Raw genomic sequence first — 19422 nt, 5'->3', positions numbered from 1 at the left:
GAATGGTGAAGTGGAGACTTGGAATGGTTATGTAACTTGCAAAGGATCACATAGCTGGAAAGCAACACAGGTGGAGCTTGTGTCCTTTCTCCAGGCTGTGCTCTTCGTTGACTTTCTTATTGTTCTGTTGGACTTTTGGGACTTATGGGAAATAATAGAGCCTAGACTTTAGAGACCTAAAGAAGCAAAAGGAATGCTTTGCTAAAAGGAAAGCACATATTTGTAGGTTTATGTAAATGGAGGAGAAAGGGATTGGCACAGGCTGAAGGAAAACTGGGCCCTAGGCCAGGGTGGCAAACTGTGGCCCGTAAGCCAAATCTGGCAGGCCACAGCTGTCTGTTTTTGTATGGCTGGTGAGTTAACAATAGTTTTTCTGTATTTGTTTGTTTTTCTATTCTATTTATTTATTCATGAGAGACACACAGAGAGAGGCAGAGGCTTCTTGCAGGGAACCTGATGCAGGACTCGATCCCTGATCCCCAAGACCCCGGGATCACGCCCTGAGCCGAAGGCAGACGCTCAACCGCTGAGCCACCCAGGCATCCCAAGTTTTCCTATTTTTAAATGGTTGAAAATATCAAATGGAAAGTAGTATATCGTGACATGTGAAAGTTATATGAAACTCAACAGTCAGGGTCCATCAAGTTTTATTGGCAGACAGGCACACTTATTTATGTACATATTGTTTGTGGCGCTTTGGTGCTGTAAGGCAGAGTCAAATAGTTGCCCCTGAGACTGTATGGCTTGCAAAATATAGATTATTTACTATCTGGTCCTGTAAAGAAAAAGTTTGTGGATCCTTGCCTTAGGACATGACATTTCCGTTTAAGCTGTGGCTCATGCAGATCTGTTGCTCTCTTGGAAGGAGCTGGATTCTGGACAGTAGCAGCTGATTCTGGACATTTGAAAGGTCTGTTTTTCATTTTAGACTTTCCAGTGATTTCTATGGTGTTTTTAATTCAAAGATACAGCTTCTCTGTTACGACTTTTAAAACATGGCACTCGATGCTAACTAGACACGTGCTGTGGTGTAAATAGTGTACTCATGATCAAAAAGGAATAAAACATTGATGATTGATGGAAAAGGAGATGCATATTTCTTCTTCATAGCTTGTGGGTGTTCTAGAATTTTGGTCTAGAAACTTGGTTATGAATTTGTGGCTCAGTTCCTGGGAGAAAATTATTAGCACATTTATCAATGAGTACTTTTATTTTTCTTTAGCAGTTGCTATGAATTAGGCTAAACTGAGAAATACGTGGCTCTTAAAGTGACAGATATTTTTCTTTTACATTTTACTAGTTTGCATTTGCAGTGATCTGCTTGCCTCACTGAATTAACCTTAAATAACAGAACTAATTTTTAGAGCTATCGAGATTATAGTTAGCCAAGAAATAGTCATCCTGAGTAGTAGAATAATAGAGTGTGTTATGATGTGTTATCTTATACTGCTTACTAGCTATACAGCCTTACTGTTGCCGCCTGTGTTTGGAAATGCCGTTACTGAGAGTAGTCTAACAGCACAGAAGTTACTACTACCCTATTTGTGTCATAAGAATGCCCCTTCAAAAACTGTTGCTTATCGTTAAAAAATAACTTTCAGTATCTCCCACTCAGGATAACTGTATTTTAAAACAAAATTCAAAGAGTAGAAGTATGTTATTTTTATACACAGAGGAAAGATTTCCGTTATGTATTTTCTTTTGTACTTTAAGAGAGGGAAATTGATTTCTGTTAATAACTTCACTTAATTTTTATTTATTTTATTTTTAAAAATATTTTATTTATTCATTCATGAAAGACACAGAGAGAAAGGCAGAGACATAGGTAGAGGGAGAAGCAGGTTCCCTGCGGGGAGCCCGCTGTGGGACTGGAACAGGGACGCCAGTTATATTGATTGTTATGTTGATTTTCGTAATTGCTTTCATTATTTTGGGTTCATAAGACGTCCCAGTGTGTATTACATTTACTGGTCATCTATTCATTTTCTTTAGGATTACATTCTCAAATTTGTAGAAAGGATTCTCCTATTTATTTTCTAGTTACTATTTATCGGTTTTAAAGTTCCTTCAAAGACAAAGAGTAAAGGTTTTCCTTTGATTTAAGTGCTAATGTGGTTCTACTCCTCTATTATGTTGACATCACAAGGTAAAGGTTCTTATGGCATGAAGGAACTTTCAAGCACATGCAATTTTTTTTTTTAAGATTTTATTTATTTATTCATGAGAGACACTGAGAGAGAGAGGCAGAGGGAGAACCAGGCTCCATGCAGGGAGCCCGACATAGGACTCGATCCCTGGTCTCCAGGATCACACCCGGGGCTGAAGGCGGCGCTAAACCGCTGAGCCACCGGGCTGCCCAAGCAGACGCAATTTTTATTTCTTTCATCACCATCTACAGTCAGCCTCAGATACTCAAGTACAGCAAGTTGAGTATGCATCATGCCACACAGCTTCACCCTTCTGCAGGCACAGCAGCAAGTGGAAGATGTTCATAGAAACCCGGAAGTCTTGGGTTCCTGATTCTGGGCATTGTTCATAAAAAAACTCCAGAAGCTATGATTTTTAATTCCAGTGGCCACAGAGTCTCAGCACAGAGCCTTGGTCCCATTAACTAGGCTCTGTCATTGACTAGTCTGTTTCATTAGTTCGGAACCACAGCTCTCATGGGGCCTTAGGGTGCTAATTACTTACAGGTACTACACACAGGGCTAAGAAGGTAGCCAGTTACTTTTAGATATTTTAAATGTATTCTCCAACTGGTTCTTTAAACATTTAATCCTTTTCATCCTGTTTCTATCAGGATGATAAACACCAGCAGCTATTTCAATACCTCAAAAAAAAAAAATCAGCAAATATAGAATTTAAATCACTTCTTAAAAAAAAAAAAAAAAGAAAAAGAAGAAGCTGGCAGATATTTTGCAGGCAGACTAAAATGACCTCTCTAATTCAATCATCTAGGGAAGTCTCACAGAGCTGTTATGCAGTGAGCAAACTGGTCCTTTGATGGGATTTTCCAGTCATGCCCAAGCCAGCTCTGAGGCCCCTTGTCTTCAGAGGTCCCGCGTCTCCTGCTCTAGCCATGCGAGGTCTTTCCTGGCCTCCAGCTGGCACCACAACTGTGACCAGAGTGCTCTGCTTGTCCAGACCCTCTGAAATTCTTGTCAGCCACATCTAGAGAAGGACAATTCTCCTTTTCTTCTTAGTTTAGTTTAAACAGGGTTGGAATTTTTTAAACAGTGACTTTACTAGGTAACCAAGGGGAAAACAAAACATAACTCCAAACTGGAAAACCACCAAAGCAAAGAAATCAACAGACTTACAAAGTAGAGACTCAGAGTTCTTACTCTATTCTGACTTAAGTATAATTAGAGACCTGCATACCTGGAATAGTTTGGGGGGTTCCTAGGTTCTGTGTCCTTGCTCAGCTTTTCTTTCTCTACTTTTCTATCCCATTTCTATTTCTTCCTACCACGTTCCTTTCTACAGAGAGCTTTTTCTTCTCCTGTATTGCAGTCCATAAAATCATGGACTTTTTAAGTTTGTGTTAATAGGTTATGAAATAATAAGAAATACATATTTTGATCTCTGTTCCTGGTCTCTGATAATATTTGGTCTTTGATCCTGGTTCTTGCTACATAGCTTCTAAAACCCTTGTAATTTTCGAGTGATAGGAGTTTGTCATATAACTACTAAATCCCTTAGAATTTCCTGGGTGAAAAGAACATCTTTTGTTCTAATGAGGTGACTCTTGATGGGCTCTTGAATGGGGGCTGATCACCAGAAAGATTAAGCCATGATTAGAAGCTTGAAGTGTTCAGGGGCACCTGGGTGGTTCAGTCAGTTAAGACTCTTGGTTTTGGCTCAACTTATGATCTTGGAGTCATGAGTGGAGCCCCGTGTGGGGCTCTGCACTCAGTGGGAGTCTGCTTGAGATTCTGTTTCCCTCTCCCTCTGATCCTTCCCCAGTGCATGCACACACTCTCTCTCTAAAATAAATAACTCTTAAAAAAAAAAAAAAAAGAAAGAAAGAAAGAAGGAAAGAAGGAAACTTGAAGCTTTCAGCCCTAAAACTCCTCTTCTGTAGAAGAAGAGGGGTTAGAAAATAAGTCAATAATTGACTATGCCTACATGGTGAAGCCTTTACAAAAAGCGTGGGGTTTGGAGAACCTCTGGGTTGATGATTGCATCTAAATGCGAGAAAGGTGGTGTACCCCAAATCAATGGGGTCACATGGGCTTCTTTCATATAGCTGTTCATTCTAAAATATCCTTTGTAGTAAATTTGCCATAGTCAACTGTTTTCCTGGGTTCTGTGGGCTGCTCTAGTAAATTATCAAACCTGAGGAGGGGGTGTTGGGAACTTCTGATTTGTAGTCAAGTCAGACAGAAGTTGTGGGTAACCTGGGGACCTACTGCTTGTGATTGGCATCTGAAATGGGAGCATTCTTGTGGGACTGAATCTTAACCTGCAGGGTCTGTGCTAATTCTAGTTGAATTGAATTAAATTGCAGGACACATGCCTGGTGTGGGAAAATTGGCCAGCGTGGGGAAAAAAAATCTACATATCTGGTATCAGAAGTATTGTGTGTGAATAGTAGAGGAGAAATATGACTGTTTTCCCTAGACGTAGGTAGACTAGTATCTTTATAGTTTCATAGGACATATCAAGATAACCCTAGCCATTAGACAAACTATTTTCTTCTGTGTGAGTGAAAGTTTTTATGCATTTTTTTCCCAATAGTTTTTATAGCATTGCTTTAATTCTTGGTTTTGAGTAGCTATTTACATTTGCTTTTATGAGTCTACATACTTTAATAAATCTCTATTTATTTAATTAACTAAACTTTAAAAATTCTCCTGGAATACATTTTTTCTAGAAGTAACTAACATGTTGTAACTTCTTAGATACAAAGCATGCTAAGAATAATTCCCTTGGTGGAATTCTCTGAATATCACAATTAATATCTCAAAATTTAGTTCAGCGAGTATTTATTCAATGACTAGTCTGTGTTGTGTTGCCTTATGTAAAGGGAAAATAGGAAAACGAAACAAACAAAAACATACCAGGCTCAGTTCCTGCTCCACACTAAAATTCTAAGATACTTATGGGAGAAGCAATGCATATATATAAAACTGAACAAATGGAAGGAGCACTTAAGGTGAAGTGGCCTGGCCTACAGGGAAGAGCACTGACATCTGGGCCTCAGGAAATCATGATCTAAGTTCTAACCCTTTTATTCACCAACCTTGAGCCAATTGCCTTGCTTCTTCCAGACTTCCTTTGTAATTTATGTTCTTTATACCTCTGTTTATTTGATGTCTCCTGAATCCTAAGAGTCAGGATGTGGAGTAGAGGCAGAGGCTGCTGGAATCAGAAAACAGGCCTGAAGGAAACTTACTATTAACACATTGGTTATGCCAAAGGAAGCATAGATACAAAGTTGTTTTGTACTTTAATATTCTAGTTAGTCTCCCAGGAGCTGGACTTGGACAGGCCTCGATATTGCTTTTTTTCCTAATTAACTTTTGATTGAGAGGTAACAAAGTCCGTCTAAGAATAACTCTAATTATATTTACATTTAAAAATATTCCAAGTGTTTTAATGTGAGAGAGGAAAATAGTCTGGTGTTTATATGAAGCTATTTTCTGGCTTCTGAAAGGAATCATATATTCTTCAGTACATTTAAGTACTGTAAGCTGTTTTTTTTGTTTTTTGTTTTTTAGAGATTTTTATTTATTCATAGAGACAGAGAGAGAGAGAGAGAGAGGCAGAGACACAGGCAGAGGGAGAAGCAGGCTCCATGCAGGGAGCCCGACGTGGGACTCAATCCCGGGTCTCCAGGATCACGCCCTGGTCTGAAGGCGGTGCTAAACTGCTGAGCCACCTGGGCTGCCCTGTAAGCTGTTTTTAAAAATAACTATATTCTTCTGCTTCAATCTTGACTGTTTAAGTCCTGCCGGTTAACAAAAATGATGCTAGTAATTCTTTAAAATTAGAAAAAGATTTTTTTCTTTTTGAAAGATTTTACTTATTTATTCATAAGAGACACTCAGAGAGGGGCAGAGGGAGAGGCAGTCTCCCTGAGGGGAGCCTGATGTGGGACTCAATCCCAGAACCCTGGGATCACGACCTGAGCAAAAGGCAGAGACGTTCAACCACTGAGCCACCCAGGCTCCCCTAGAAAAAAATTTTGATGAAATGTACTGTTTAAAAATTGGAGACCCTCTTCCGAACTGTTCCTGGAACAGTTAATCAAATCATCTAATTTTTAGATTCACTAAATATCTGTAAAATATGACTGCATTTATAAACTAGGAACATGGTAAATGAGAAGAAAATCAGTTTATGGGAGAAAAGAATTTGTGAGTATCTGTCTCTGTATGCATGCATGTGTCTCTAGTCATGGAGATTTACTGTTAATCCTTAAGAATGGAGTAGAAAGTTGGAATGCCTTTTTATCTGGAATTTTCTTTGGTATCCTGCTCGAGCATTGTCATAGTAGCATTTATTCTACTTATGTTTGCACCCGAAGAATGGAACATATCTTGTGAGTGGCATCATCTTAGACCCAATCTTAGGGGGAGATGGTAGTGCCCAGTGCTTTTTCTCTTTTCTTGGCTCCCCCCTGCTGCTGTTTACAGAGGGATTTTGTGTAAATTGAAGGAAGCAGTTCAAATAAAACAATTGCAGGGGGAAGAGGGTAGCTTAATTTTGAAAATATATACAGTTGTTACTTTTTCAAGCATAAGATTACCAAAAATCACAGAACCATTTAGCCTGGATGTTGTTTTTGGAGATTAACTGTGATTTCTTGAATAAGCAAGTAAGCATTAGCAGATGTTTTTCCCATAAAGTAGGTAAGGTTAAAGAAATAAAGAAAGACCTATTTTAAAAAATGATAAACTAACTTTTGTATTGTTATTTAACATAAAGTAGTTGGTATTTTTATATCCCACAAGTGTAAGCATAGGGTTTTTTCATAGGGTATAAAATCCTAAACAGTCAGCCCCCTTTTCTCTCTAGCAAGTCCCTGAATGGTGCTATTGCACCAGTATCAGCAGTGCCATCGTGGGCTACTCTTTATGGATGAGTGGATAGGTAAGATTTTATAAAAGATGCCACGTGGGAGACAATGGTAAGGTAATGGTTAAGGGGATGAGGTTTTGGAATCAGAGAGCCTAAATTTAAATCCCCCTCTACCACTTATTTGCTGATTATCCTTGGAACAAGTTACTTAACCTCACTGAATCATAGTTTCTTTGTAATGATAATTGTCACCTAGGGTTGGTTTGCGCATTAAATGTGATAATGCCTGTAAAAGGCTTAGCACAGGGTCTGTGAACAGAAATTACTCCATAACTGCCACTAACTAAAGTTATTATTTTATTTTTTTTTAAAGATTTTATTTATTTATTCATGAGAGACACAGAGAGAGAGAGAGAGAGAGGCAGAGACACAGGCAGAGGGAGAAGCAGGCTCCATGCAGGGAGCCTGATGTGGGACTTGATCCCCGGTCTCCAGGATCACGCCCTGGACTGAAGGTGGCGCTTAAACCGCTGAGCCACCGGGGCTGCCCTAAAGTTATTATTTTAAACAGTAGAATTCTAATTACCCTTATTCTAAAGTGGAACCTAGAATTAAGGTATAGAATTAATTCATGTATTCTGATTGGTAATGAGAGAAAAGTAGAGGTTGTCAATAAATTCTAGAAAATAAGTTTTAACAAGTTGAGATATAAAGATAGTTTTTTCCAGGGGAACACAAAGGAAATAAACAATAAATTTAGTGGTGTAGTCTCTTTGTTGATGTTCTTTATTTACTCAAATTCAAATCCTTGAAGTCACTTTCCCCATTCCTCTGATTTATTCTTTTTTTTTTTTTAAGATTTTATTTATTTATTCATGAGAGAGAGAGAGAAGCAGAGACATAGGAAGAGGGAGAAGCAGGCTCCATGCAGGGAGCCCGATGTGGGACTCTATCCTGGGACTCGGGGATCATGCCCTGAGCCAAAGGCAGACACCCAACCGCTGAGCCACCCAGGCATCCCTGATTTATTCTTGATAGTCAAATATGTTGAGTTCCAATCATTATTTTCTCTTGCTGTTTTTTTAAAATCTGTAATGGAAAGCATATCCATATATAACATATAACTAAATATCTCAAACATCTTTTTTTAAAACATAATCTTAATACCATTGTCACACTCAGTAGCAATTTCTTCATTTCATCTAATGCCTATATAAGTTCATTTTTCCACCTTTTCTCAAAAGTGTCTTTTTAGAGTTGGTTTGTTTGATCAGTCTATCAGGATCCATTAATTTTTCCTCCTAAATACCCTCCAAGCTATCGACACCTTAGTCCAGGCTGCAGATCTTGGGCAGCTTGAGGGTTAAACCCAGCCTATTTATTGGTTTCCAGAAAGCTTGAACTAAGTCCTATGTTTTTAAAATCAGGAGATTTTACTTAAAAATCTGGAATTTATTTCTCGTGGAAGGGGAGGTGGGGAAGGAAGACCTGGAAGCATGGATTTGCCTTCCCATGTCAACAACAGCTGGCTGATACTGAGAAGAGCTCACCACAGCTTCCACCTGGCCTCTTCACTAATGTGTGTTTGCAACTCTTGCTCTGCGCACATATCACAGAATGAGATAGTTATAATTGCTTCTTTAATTATTACTCTATGTCATCTTTTCATATTAATCTTTCTAGAGTCCAGTAGCTCTTAATCAGGAGTGATTTTGCCCTGAGGGGATATTTGGTAACACTTGGAGACATTTTTAAGTGCCATGAGTGGTGGTGGGTGCTACTGGCATTCTGTGGGTGGTGGTCAGGGATGCTGCTAAAACATCCTACAATGCACAGCACATCCGCCATGAGAAAGAATTAACTGGCTCCAAATGTTTCTAATTTCACTGCCCTGTTCAGAAGCTTCCAGTACCTTCCCCATGTATTTATTATTTCCCAGTTTTCACTCTGTATTCATACCATACTTCTCACTGTCCAGCCATACTTTTGCCTTTCTTAAATCATACCTGTTTTTCCAGTTCCCTCCTACTGTCAGAATCCCACTTGTCCTTTTTAAGACCTCCATGTTTCCCATTCATGAAGCTGTTTTTGATGTCACTTATCAGAGTGTTCTCCAAAAATCATTTTATTGCAGCTGGAAACTTTCTTAAAGATGACTGATTTTAATATTTTCTTTTACTACTGTTCCTATTTCTCTAATCCAAGAAACGGAATCTAGAGGTATTAAGTGATGTATTCTATAAATGGTTCTTTGTCCTCCCCCCCTTGCTAATATATAATCTATTGCTTAATTAGGTGTTTAATATGTTATTACCCTTCTTTCCATGTGAATTAACTTCATATTCTCTGTTGGATTTACCTGTAAGAGGACAACAGTGTCTCTTATTGTGGGTATCAAGTCTGTGAATTGCTATGCCTTAGAACCACAAGCCTCTGTAAGTTTCTTTGTCTTTGGATCCTATAGGGGTCTGGTAACCCATGGCTCACCTCAGTCCCAACTACCAAGAGGGGTGAGCACCTATGCCTGTCAGAGTTCCATTCAGAAAAGAGAAGCTATTTTAGATATTTTGAGCAGAAAGAGATTTAACAAGTTTAACAAATGGGCTTACACAATTATGGGAAAGGCTGGAAGGTCAGGCTTTAGGCTGAACCCTCAGCCTGATACTTAGAACAGGGAAGTTCTAGGAAGTAGGGAGTTACTACCTAATTACAGTTTGAGGGTAGGTCTGTTGAGTTATGAATACCTTGCCGTAGCTATAATTCAGGGGTCAGGAAGCTATCTCCACTGACTTCTTACTCACATGAAGCTGGTGACTAGACTCTAGGAAGTAGAATTCAGCTGCCTCAGCAGCATGTCTGTCTGCCTATGTGTCTCCCTCCCTGTCTCTTTTTCTCCCTTTCTTCTTCTCTTCCTGCACAAAATGGAAGACTGGAACACTGATGTAGAGTAACTCCACATTTTGTGAAAACATGCTTACTAGTGGAAATAGCCAGAAGTCAGGGAGAGAAGACCATCTGTCTTCCACATCTCATACACATGAATCTGAAAGATGGAGCATGATTTTCATCTGGAACTTAGCTCCAAAGGAGTTAGAGAAATGTAGCTTCAACATTTATTTTTTTTTATGATTTTTTTTTTCAGTAATTATTCTTGAAGCTTGACAGATCACTCAGTAATTTCAGAATTTTATGTCTTTGACAGTGGGGATGCAAGCATGGAGTCAGCATTACATGAAACACATGCTCTACTTACTAACATGAAAGTCTATTATAAAGTTCTAAGATTCTTGAATGCTTTCTCGAGTTTCAAGACCAACTGCTGAAGAAAGTCATAAGAAAAATAAAACTATAAAATAGAGGCAGCTAAGTAATAGGAATTTATTTCCCCTTATCCTCCTCTTGTTTTTAAAGTAGATCATAACTTATGTGGAGGACAGTGTAGTGCAAATTATTTCTAATTACAATTTTATAGTGTTTGTTTGACTTTCAGCTATTCATTCATTTTCTTGTTTTCTAGTGCTTTCATCTCACACAACACCCTATTAGTTTTCAGTAATTACTTAGCTGACTAAAGTCACTTTTCTGAGATGAAACAACTGGGGCTTATTTAAGGCTTCTGGAATTTGAGAAGGTTAAGAGATAACAGAAAAAATTCTGGCTCATTTAGGAAGGAAGGATTTACTTTGACTCCACTTCTTAAGTATTCATGAAAGTGAAAGTACAAGAGCAAACTTTGTGCATCATCATAACTTCACAATCACAGATTTACTTTTCATGATTTTTATTTGAAAGTTTGGTTTTCATGTAATCTTTTTTATAACTTTTGTAGTTTCTTTGCCCATAGCAGAAAGTATAAATAAGCTTGTGGCTGAGCAAATCTGCAGGAGTATCCTGCATTATAATTAGAATGTTGGGCTTCCTTGAAATTACTTGGAGTTAGGACATACAATGCTTTGTTTTACTTATCTAGGTAAGTTTTTTTTTTTTACTTATCTAAGTTTTACTTTACTTATCTAAGTTCTTCGCCAACTACACATGCCATTTATTATTTTTTTAAACTTACTTGTTTAGCTTATTTTTGATAATTTTTGACAATTCCAAATGGTAAGTACATACACTTCAAAGTTAAAATGAATAAACAAACAAAACTAGGTTGGAAATGGATGGATTAGATTAATAAATGCTAATACAGCATTTTAAACTCTTGGTTTTATGTGTGTATGTTTAAAACGATAAATCTCAAATATTTTTGCTCTCCTTTTGATGAAGATAAAAATAAATCTTTGGTGAATCCAGATGTATTTTGATGACATGTGCCCCAATAAACAGTTTAACCCTTTCTAATCATATTTTTCATCTGTAAATCATTCTGAAACTAGTAAAAAGTGACAAATCTATTGTAAGAAATGTTGAAGCACCAGTGGGAATCAGTAAGAACTAAGATACAACAGACTTAATGAAGATGGTATAACTTCATTTAAAAATTGTATTTTGCTTATAATGAAAATAAATGCATATAAATGAAAACAAAGAGATTTAAGAAGAATAAATTTGTCCGTATTTCCACTATCATTAGTAAACAATGTAAAACATTTGGTATTTTTTTCCCTTTTTTTTGGTTCACATTTCTTCGTATGTTTTCATTATAAAATCAAGATACATACACATATTGACAAGTGTAAAGAGATAATTTTACATTCTATCATATTCACAAAACACTACATTGTAAGTATCTTCTTATGGCTTTTTTTTTTTTTAAAAGATTTTATTTATTTATGAGAGACAGAGAGAGAGAGAGAGAGAGAGAGAGAGAAAGAGGCAGAGGGAGAAGCAGTCTCCATGCAGGGAGCCCGACGTGGGACTCGATCCCGGGTCCCCAGGATCACGCCCCAAACTGAAGGCGGCGCCAAACCGCTGAGCCACCCGGGCTGCCCCTTCTTATGGCTTTAAATACTGTTCCAATCATGATTTTTAAGTAATATTTTGATATCTGTTATGGAGTTATGCCATAATTTGTATAACCATTATTCTATTATTAGATACAGGATTTCTTTTTTTTTTTTTTTTTTTTTTAAGATTTTTAACTTATTTATTTAGGAGAGACACACAGAGAGAGGCAGAGACATAGGCAGAGGGAGAAGCAGGATCCTCAAAGGGAGCCCGACGTGGGACTTGATCCTGGAACCCCGGGATCACGTCCTGAACGGAAGGCAGATGCTCAACCACTGAGCCACCCAGGCATCCCATGATTTCTTTTCTGTTTTGTAGTAACCAAAATAATATTGTAGGGATACTCTTGAAAATGCATTTTGGTTTCCATTTTTGCAAGATAGGTCCAAGAAACAAAATTTTTGAAATCAAAAGGTATGAATTCTTTTATCTCTTGTTGCATATTATCGAATTGCTTTTCAGAGGTTATATGGTCATTTCAACCAGCACGTACCAAATGGTCTGTTATGTAGAATTCTCAGCAGCAGCATTATTTTTAAAAGATGTTTTTATAGTTTTTTGGGGGAAATAAGAGTGTGATTCTCAAATTTATAATGATTTCCTTCTTTACTTGACAAAATAAAACCATTTTTCCCCTGCTCTTCTGTGAGTTGCATCTTTATGTCAGAAGTACTAAAATAGAGTAAAAAAGGACAATAAACAGATGTATCACGTAGATATAAGTACCACAAAGAAAAATAAAATGGGATGAGGGCTAAGAGTGCTGAAGTTGGCAATGCCATTTCAGGTACTGGTTGCATTTGAACAGACATGAAGAGAGGAATTTTTGCTGGAAGAAGAGCATTATAGGCAGAAGGAATCACAAGTACCAATGCTTGATGTGTCCCTGGAACAGCAAGTTTTCCCATGTGTCTGCAGTTAGGGGCAGGGAGAGGCTAGTGGTAGAAGAGGAGATCAGAATGACATGACCAGAAGATCCATTAGGGACTCAGAGATTATGGTAAGGAGTTGGGATTTTATTGAGTACAACTGCTCAACTATACACTGAAGGCCTCGGCTGATAGAGTTGTATAGATGTATCATTCTAGGGACAGTGTAAGGAATAGGATGAAGTGGACAGGGATAAATGCAGGGAGATCCTTCTGGAAGCCATTTCAGTAGTCCAGGGAAGAGATGATGGTGCCCAGATTTAGACCACTCACAGAGGTGGTGGTTAAGTAAGGCTGGATTCTGTAGTGCTGATAGAATTTGCAGATAGATTGGATGGGAAGTGTGAGCAGAACAGAGGAGTTAAAGTTTTGTATGTTAGATGTTTAAATTTGTCCCCAGGATCAGGGATCTAGTGGGAGGGTTGTAACATATCCCCCACCAATAAGCAGAGGGACTACCGTATATGTTAATCAAATCATCATGCTGTACACCGTAAAACATACACAATGGTGTATGTCAATTATTTCTCAGTAAAACTAGAAAAAAGCTTATATTTGCCTAAATTTATGTCAATATAGTCTAGTTGCCATTTTTATTTCTCACTTTTGTTTGCATGGATTGGAACTTCCTTGAGACACTTTGGTAACTATTTTATAGTTATTTTAATAATCACTATTGTTAAAATTCATAGTCTGTTTTTTGTCTATGATATTGTTATCCAAGTGTTTATTCAGTAAAGTGCTGGTACTGAAAAACAGACCCCCTACATTAGAAATTTTGCAAGGAAAGTCAGAGTGTTAAACTCTAGGAAGAAGGCCAAAACAGCTGCTATGATTCACTGAACTCTGAATTTGGGAGGGAACACTCTGCAAAAATGATAGTTAAAGCGCTGAAAAATTACAGAGCAGCTTGCAGCAGATTTTTAAGTTTATAGAAATTGCCATATAACCAAAGCAAGGAAGATGAGAACAAATGGGGGAAGGTCAGCCAGTGCTCCCGCAGTGCCTGAATCAGCTGTGGTCTGCATCAAGGCATCTGTGAGTTTGATTTGACCGGAGATTGGAATGTGCTGATGATACTTTTCTCTTCTCATTTGATGCAATGCATTAATTAAAAAGCTTTGTTTGAATACAGCTTTTATTGTTTGTTATTTATCATGCTTAATATGTTTAAAGGCAAGCACTAAGAGATTTATGTATCTGGAAAATACTCCCCTCACCTACTTTCCATTCAGTTCAACGGCAAAATAAATAGTGTAGTATGAGAGGTTTGGATTTTGCAGTATTTTCACCGACCATCCTTTGCATAAAACATGTAGCTACCCTGTAGTTGGAAAAAGGTCCCCAGTGCTTCTGATATGTGCCACTGTTAGTTTTCAGAAGGAGAATGGGGGAGAAAAATTGGAAAAAGACACTGAAAGTGAATAAGCAAAGAGAGGAGAAAAAACAGTACTGAGAGAAAAATCTGGAGGTAATAGTTTGATACAGCTGGCTGGTTGGCAGTAAACTTTTTTTTTTTTGCTAATTGAATCAAACAAGGAAACTTGCTGGATTGCATCATTTTCTATTTACTGAAAAAAAAAAAAAAGAAAATGCCATACACATTGATTTAGGTATATGGTATTTAGACAATGTTAGTATCTTTTAATGAAGGAAATAGAATAGTAGATAGTAGCTTCAGTTGTGATTTATAGTTACTTTCAATACTAGATAGCCTCAGTTGTGGTTTTTAGTTACTTTCAATAGGAGGTTTATAGTTACTTTGCTATTGTGTTAAAGTGTAACTTAGTAATCACTTTTCATATAGGCATGTTTGGTAAATGATACAGTAAGAGACATTGTTACAAATTCCTCTAACCCTCTAGGGACAGAAATGAAAAAAACAAAAACAAAATAGCTGGCTTTTAAAGAGGGGACTCCTGAGAAGTCAATATTGCTAGATTATAGTCATTTCCACTACCTATACAAACAGCACACTTTTTAACATGAACTCATCGTTCCTCCAGGCCTTAGTTTTAGTATGAATTCCTGAGAGTTCTTCCTTAACCCCCCAATTTAAAACAACTTCTGTTATTAAAAGCTCTCATCTTATTCTTGCTTTGAATTCATTCTTAGCATTCACCAAAATGTCCACGTATACATAGTTATGCAATTATTTGCTTACCATCTGTCACCCCACTGCCTGTTATATTGTAAAATCCATGAAGGCAGTGATGGATTCTTCCAAGAATATTTACTGAGTGCCTACTATGTGTCAACACAGCTTCTAAAGTTTACGTTGTCATCAATTCTGATGTTTGCTTGTATCTCTAACATTTAAGTGCCCAGCTCACAGATATCCATCAAGAACTGTTTGTTGAAAGGATGGAGATGAAGCCATTGATGATTATTTGCAGGGCTCAAAGGTAGAGTGGAGTCAAGGTTTACATCTGTACTTCGGGAATATAAATTGATGCTGAGGCTGGGACCTTTTTCCTCTATCATGGGCTGAAATTTCCAAGTGCTCCTGCTTAAGTGGTATTCCTTTGATGAATAAGGGGTTCTCTCTGATCACAGTGATCTACCTCTCTGAAAATGGAAATATGGAAATAAGAATAATCCAGAGATACTGAATGATTAATTGGTCTGAGGTGGGTCTGGGGCATCCTTTTTTTTTTTTTTTTTTAAAGCTCTTTAGATGTTTGTATTATGCATACCAAGTCCAAAATTACTATTTAAAGGAAGAGGAGTATGGAGTTTATGTCCAGAGGGTTCTCTTTTCTTTGAATACTGCTTGTTTTATTTTGGCAGAACAGTTTTTAGGTAGGGTGTGTGCGTATATGGTTGTACATTTTTTCCCCAGAAGGAGTTTTGAATTTTTTCCATGCCATTCTAATAATTATCAAAGCAACACAAAATTTCACCAAATACCATGGAAGCCTGAGATACTTTTTACTGCTTCAGCCTGAGAATGTTTAAGGTCAGCGTGACTATTTTTTACAATAAAAACTAGAACCTCCCTAATGTTAGATATTATCTTGTAATTGCATTTGGGGAGTTTAAGTAAGTTGGAAGATACATCTCTAAAGATTTCATGTGGTAGTGATCGCTTGATGAACATTTGTGAAATACAAAAATTTTAATTTTAATATAGTTAACTTTGTACTTTTGGGATATAAGCATCATAGCTTTCTCTTTATATTAATGATAATTAAAGATAGGAAAACCATTTATTGACTTTAATACATAGTATGAACAAATGAGTTTTCTTCCTCTCAGTACATGTTATAAAGATTATAAAAGGGCAGTAACAGGAAAAACATATTGTGTTGTTGATAGAAGCAGGCATACTACTAACATCTAGATATCAGAATGGAGACCAAGAAATTAGACGTAAGAAATAGCATGTGCAAAACTTATCATGGGGATAAATAACTATAGAATTAGATGTGTTTTGGGGAATTCCTCTATCATGGGAAGATATAGTAAGGAATGATCATGAAACATCAGGAAGAGATTATACTTGGTATTCTCTGCTTAATTATAGAATTTTATAGAATGATTTCTATTAAGTGTTTAGAGGAAGGTCAAAGGTTCCATGGCTTAACTGACTGGAATGCTCAATGACTAAAAATGCTAACAGAGTAATTTGTGACTTTGAGAAAATATTTTCTATTCTTATTTAAAGCCATATTGTATATTTCTGGAAAATGACACATAAATAGGATAGTTTAATCTGGAATCTCTAATATAAACAATTACTAATTTATGAAATCATTGTGAATTTTCTCCACTCTGAGAAATTCCAGAATTAAGAGCAAGTGAAGAGTGCTGGAGAGGTCTTCGATGCGAATAAATACTGATACTTACCCCTGCTCCTAGGTCGCGGTGAAATCAGACTGCACTGGGGAGCTGTTCTCTGATGAGTAATGTCAGGAACCCTTTCAGCAGTGGGAATGTCTCCTTGTTTTACTCTTGAGAGCTTGGATTTTGGGGGATTCCTCACATCAGTGGGTCCTATGTGACACTGTGACTGAAATGCTGACTTATTCAGGTACAACCTGACCTAGTCTCCAAGAGTACCCTGCTCTGGATGGATTGATACTCCTAAGATTAGACTGCATTCAAAAGAGAGCTGTTTTATAAACATCTGCTTTAAATATGTGTATGATTACTTAATGCCTTGCTATGTTTTTGTTCTTTTTGAAGAACCAGTTAACCATTCATTTCTAATATGTTGCAGCTAGGTATTAATAGAATATGATTATACAAGAGACGGGGAAGAGAGAAAGAGAGAGATCAGCTTTTTCACAGTGATCGTCCTCTAACAGTGCTCTTTGCCAATAGCTGATATTTCTTTTCCCCAGTTGCTTTTCAACGTACATGTTCTAATCCTTGTAACACATTTCTTACTAATGACTCAAAGTGATGAAATTTATACGGGAATGTGCAACTATGCCTTGCTTATTCTACAAATAGTTTTTTTATGAGATTTTTTATTTATTTGAGAGAGAGAGCACAAGATGGGGAGTAGCAAGCAGAGGGAGAGAGAAGTAGGCTCTCCACTGAGCAGGGAGCCAGTTGTGGAACTTGATCCCAGGACCCCAGGATCATGACCTGAGCCAAAGACAGATACTCAACCAACTGAGCCACCCAGATGCCCCTACATATAGTTCTTTTTTTTTTTTTTTTTAAAGAAAACCTCTTTTGATTTCTGCCTAAAACCAATGGAAATCTAAATAAAATATTATAGAGTACAGGAAAGCTTCACATTTTAGGATTGGCTCAGTTATTACTCTGCTTTATGCGTTCTAATAGGACACTTAATCTACATTTAGGTTGTCTGATAGTTGGTGTCCATAATTCTTTCAGGAGCAAACAAATGACAAAGGAAAAGTTATAGGGACTGTATCCCCTTCAGGATAGGGAATATGGCATTTAGATATTTTTATTATTGGGGCACATGGGTGGCTCAGTGGTTGAGCATCTATCTTTGGCTCAGGTCATGATCCTGGGATATTGGGATTGAGTCCCGCATCAGGCTTGCTTCTCCCTTGGCCTATGTCTTTGCCTCTCTCTGTGTGTCTGTCATGAATAGATAAATAAAATCTTAGATATTTTTATGATCTAGAGGGGCACAGTAAATACTTTTAATTTAAACATTTTCTTACCTCTTTACCCACACAGCAGACTGAACTTTTAAGGTTAGTCTTCTTAAACAATTGGGAGTTCTTCTCTACTCCTTTTTTCTCAAATCTCACATTTAATCTGTCCATCAGTTTTGTTTAATTTACCTTCAAAATATATCCAAACTGATCACTTTTTATCTTCTTTACTACTACTCCTTGATCTCTATCAGCATGGCCTCTACCCTAGATTATCCTAAGCACTCTCCCAATCTGGCTTCCTGATTTTATCCTTGACTTCTTTCAGTCATAGCAACCAGAGTAATCCTGTTAAACTTCAGTCTGGTTATAGGACATGGTTTTTTTTTTTTTTTTTTAAGATTTTATTTATTTGGGCAGCCCCGGTGGCGCAGCGGTTTAGCGCCACCTGCAGCCCAGGGTATGATCCTGGAGACCCGGGATCGAGTCCCGTGTCAGGCTCCCTGCATGGAGCCTGCTTCTCCCTCTGCCTGTGTCTCTGCCTCTCTCTCTCTCTCTCTCTCTGTCGCTCATGAATAAATAAATAAAATATTAAAAAAAAGAAAAAAAGATTTTATTTATTTATTCATGAGGGACACGAAGGGAGTCGCAGGGATATAGGCAGAAGGAGAGGCAGGCTCCCTGTAGGGGAGCCCAATTCAGGACTCAATCCCAGGACCCTGGATCACAACCTGAGCCAAAGGCAGACTCTCAACCACTGAGCCACCCAGGCATCCTGGGACACAGTATTGTATAGCAGTTATGAGACAGACTTTGGAGCCAGGTTATCAGGGTTCAAATCTTGGTCCTGTCATTTATAGTCTGTTTATTTTGGAGCAACATATTTAAACATAAGGTTGGAATAGTTGTATCTTTTTTGGGTTTCTGGGCGCAATGCCAATGGTGGTAGTTTCTCCAGTAATACCAAGTGATTCTCAGACACCAGCCAAGTGTCTGAGAATTCAACTCAATTCTGACACCATCTACTCTGGAGATAGCATCAGATTTCTCAGGTGAAGGGCTCAGTCCTATAAGACTGTCCCCCACCCGCCACTTTGGACACTAGTTGCTAAACAACATGTGCTTCTGACCGAATGGCTATAGACGGGAGGTTCCAATGAACGTCTTCTTAGGTTCCTTTAATTTTCCAGAGTGTCTCACAGAATTCAGGGAAACACTAACATACTTCTACCAGTTTATTAAAGGACATAGTAAAGTATATGTATCAATATCCAGATGGAGGAGATGCAGAAGGCATGGTATAGGGAGAAGGTGCAGAGTTTCCATGCCCTATCCAGGCATGCTGTTCTCGATGTGTTTACCAACCCAGAGGCTCTTTGAACCCAGTGGTCTTGGATTTTTATGGAAGCTTCATTGCATTGTCATGAATGACT

This window comes from Canis lupus, chromosome 23 (genome assembly GCF_011100685.1).
Source record: "Canis lupus familiaris isolate Mischka breed German Shepherd chromosome 23, alternate assembly UU_Cfam_GSD_1.0, whole genome shotgun sequence".
In the NCBI taxonomy this organism is placed as follows: Eukaryota; Metazoa; Chordata; class Mammalia; order Carnivora; family Canidae; genus Canis; species Canis lupus.
This window is presented reverse-complemented; position numbering follows the sequence as displayed.